This window comes from Schistocerca serialis, chromosome 9, assembly GCF_023864345.2.
Source record: "Schistocerca serialis cubense isolate TAMUIC-IGC-003099 chromosome 9, iqSchSeri2.2, whole genome shotgun sequence".
NCBI classification, from domain to species: Eukaryota; Metazoa; Arthropoda; class Insecta; order Orthoptera; family Acrididae; genus Schistocerca; species Schistocerca serialis.
In genome coordinates this window covers 123,671,515-123,675,253 of record NC_064646.1, presented here as the reverse complement: position 1 = coordinate 123,675,253, position 3,739 = coordinate 123,671,515, and positions in this window count along the sequence as shown.

Here is a 3,739-nt window from a genome sequence, read left to right as displayed (position 1 = left end):
GGAGGATTATAGATTTCAGCCTGCTTAGCTGGCTGGTAACCTGCTTGCCTTTCATGCAACCGGGCCTTGGTTCCATTCCCGGCCGGGTTGGAGATTTTCTACGCTTGGGGGTTGGGTGTTGTTTTGTCCTCATCACCATTTCAGCCTCGTCCCCGGCGCGCAAGTCGCCCAATGTGGCGTCGACTGAAATAAGACTTGCGCTTGGCGGCCGAACTTCCCGGCCAACGATGCCATACGCTCATTTTATTTCTTTCATAAATGCGTTTCGTCTTTGCAAAAAGCTATAGGACGTTCAAAGTAGCCGGCACTCCAGAGTCATATTTTAAGTCCCAAGGGCCCACAATGCTGTAAGTGGTTTACAGCAGACAGTTTGAACGGCGCCTCGGCGACCATTCTGGTGGTAAAATTAGGCCATTTTGATTATTAGACATATGCCTACGTCACAAACATAATGTCTGATTAAGTATGTACCGGTAACTAAAAGAAAGTACTTTAGTTTGTGAACAAAAGACAGTCGGTCACTGGTTACCGTTATTTTACGTAGGCCTACTACAAAAAGTTCCCCATGACTGTTGTTCACAATTAAATGCAGGTTATTACTTCAGCATAAATGCGAATTCTAGCAGGTCGTTGCTTACTGATCCAGATTTTTGAAGTGAAATGTATGTTTTATCACATAATTTTCCGATATCTGGTACACTACAGTGTTACTATTTCTTGCCATGCGCATTACGAATTGTCCTTTGGCGGCAGTAAAATCGATCTGGAATCAATTTCACATGGTGGTTATTTAAATTTGCTCAACAGTGGTTCACGAAAAGAACGTCGCCTTCCTTTCAGTGATCCCCAATATGAAATCATGAAGCATTTCCGTAACACTCGTGTGCTGATCGAACCTACCGGTAATAAATACACCCGCTCTAAACATTTGCGTCTTCCGGTCTATAGCTGGTAAGTTGAAATCTCATGCTAATGCTATAAAGGAAATTTACGCAAAACCTTATCAAAGTTTCCCCTCGGATGTCCCGCTACTACTGCTCCAGAGGCAGCGGGACTATAAAAGGACCCGATGACTATGTTTTATCCACTTTTAACACTCACCTTCAAGCGAAGTATTTCGCATACAGTATCTGTACTCACCTCACTATATACTGCTGTATTATTTACGACTACAAACACGTGTCCACCACCGACGCTCAAACTGCCTTTGCGGCACACGTTCCAATGGGAATTTAGAAATTCACTGCTATTAACGCCTAGTTTTAGCCAGCTTTCTGTCCCTGGTACTCTCTGGGCATTGTTACTGTTTGTAAGCCATTCTAGTCCTCTCTAATTTTCATGGACGTTCCTGCAGTTTACTAATACTGTATTAACATTTTCTTTTTCGTATCTGCCATGACGAATGCTATTTTGTTTACTTAATGGGAGTGATAACCATAGCTGTCTGAAATTGAATCGTGTCGTTTAGGGCCAATGGAGCGTTTTCTCTGAACTTAAGAACTCAATTACACGCGCCACACGTACTGCGCTACTCTAGATTACGCTTCATGCGCGTAGTGCATGCTTTGCCTATTAAGGGGGGAGTCTACAATTCACCAACCGATAGTGGAAATTAAGAAACCCCCATCTAAAATCGTCACATAATTGTCTGAGTCTGTCTTTTTGGCGAAAGAATATATTTTATATATATTATATCCATTAAAAATAATAATTTTATAAACCAACAGGTCTATATCTTTAAAAATGGTAACCGGAAACACCTAATGGGACTAGCCGTCAGTATTTTGACATGAAATATACACAAACTACCACGAAACAATGTAATCCATTCAAAACAGGTAAAGTATGCCAAAATATAAATAGATATATTATTCTTATAATGCGTACCTACAAGTAAATCGACTATGTTACTAGCTTCTTAACAAACTGATTGTAAGTTTTTCTTAAAAATGTTCCTAAATTTTTCGTCTTTCTCTTCGCTATCATAATCCTATCTCACTCAACTGCAGTTAACTATCCGTAAGGAGGTTTAGGAACATTTTATCCCCCTACACAACTTAATTTTAACTGGACGATAGTATTAACAGTAGCTCATGGCTGTGTTACAGAATGTACTCATTAAAACGAAGTGTACAGGGTACGTCTTTCCTGTTTGTATTTCGCAAATATGCTATGAAATCCTTAGTTCCTTTTTATGTATTACGCTTGTATTGTTTCAGTTCTTTATATCTCTGCCGTGTCAGCAGCTGAGCGTCATGATGCAGAGACAATTGACAGCAGGAGGTACCAAAGTAACTAGACGCTGTGGGCGCAGGATATTATGAACCTGCGGCTGGACGTCGATGTGGTGGCAAGGATCTGAACATACTGATAGCACCTTCAAAAATATTTGCATGTGAACGTATTCGTTCTCTTTTTAACATGCGTCTCTCTCTCTCTCTCTCTCTCTCTCTCTCTCTCTCTCTCTCGCTCTCACACACACGCACACACACACACACAAGCTGCCCTAATTGTAACTAGCTCACAACCACTAGTCCATCGCTGTAACTCTCATTCCCTTCCACTCCCAACTGCCTATTGCCACTCACTCATTCGGCCCAATTCACTGTCATTAGCTATTTGTGGCTCTTCAGCTGTCACTGTCTCCTGCCTAAAAGCCACAGTTGCCTTCGTTTTGTCCTACTACTACCGTCTCCTCTCAATGTCACTGTCTTTCTCTTGTTCTCTCTTACTGCTACTATCTCATTCAATCCCTCCCACTGTTGCCATCCCTCACTGTCACCATCTCTCTCTTCTTCACTGTTATTGTCATAAACTGCCTCTCATTATCAGTGGGCCGCACCCACTTCCTCTCTCTTCTTCACTCTATTCTTATCCCACTTCCCCTCTCTTCTTCTCTTTATTCTTCTCCCACTGGCACTATCTCCTTCACTCTTTTGCTAACATTATTCTCTCATTGTCTACTACGTTCCACTGCCACTATGTCTATCTATTTCCCTCACACTGCCACTGTCTCCTTCGCTCTTTCTATTCCACAACCACTGGCTACTACCTTCGGTATTTACTACGGCTCTGTATATTTCGCACTGCCACTGTCTCCTTACCTCTCATGATCAAACAGCGCGAATAAGTTTCTGTGCCAAAATTTTTGCGACAATTTTTAAAATGTCGAGGGAGGGAGAACAAGGAAGCTGGTGCCCACTTATCAGTCAGAGCCTTAATGAAGACGAGCATATTCGCTCTTTTGTGCTCTGATAGGAAGGTTTTCTCGCTGATTCCCTCATTATCACTGCTTCAGCAGGGCATGGCACTAACATGAAAAGAACTTAATGAGTCTGTAAAATTTTGGTACTTCACGTACGTGAAATTGAAATAAAGCAAAACTAATTTTACTCCTCAGACAGTATTTTGCATGCACAAAATTTTGCATGTGCTTCAATACTACTGCTTGGGGCTCCCAGAACATTTTTGATGATGACGGAGACTCTTTACATCATATTTATCCCCGATGCCTCACCTTTTGAACTACGTTTCCGCCTCACTACGCATTTACATGCACAAGTGAGGTAACTTTGAACCACTGGAAATCGGAAACGGATAATGATATATATACATATATAAAATTTTCAAGATTGTTCGAATCCAGACTTTTAGGAAAGTATAGTAAAAATTACAGCCATTTGCTGTGCATAGCCGCCTTGGAATTCGCGGCTGGGGTTTGGTGCCAAAAATATCATGT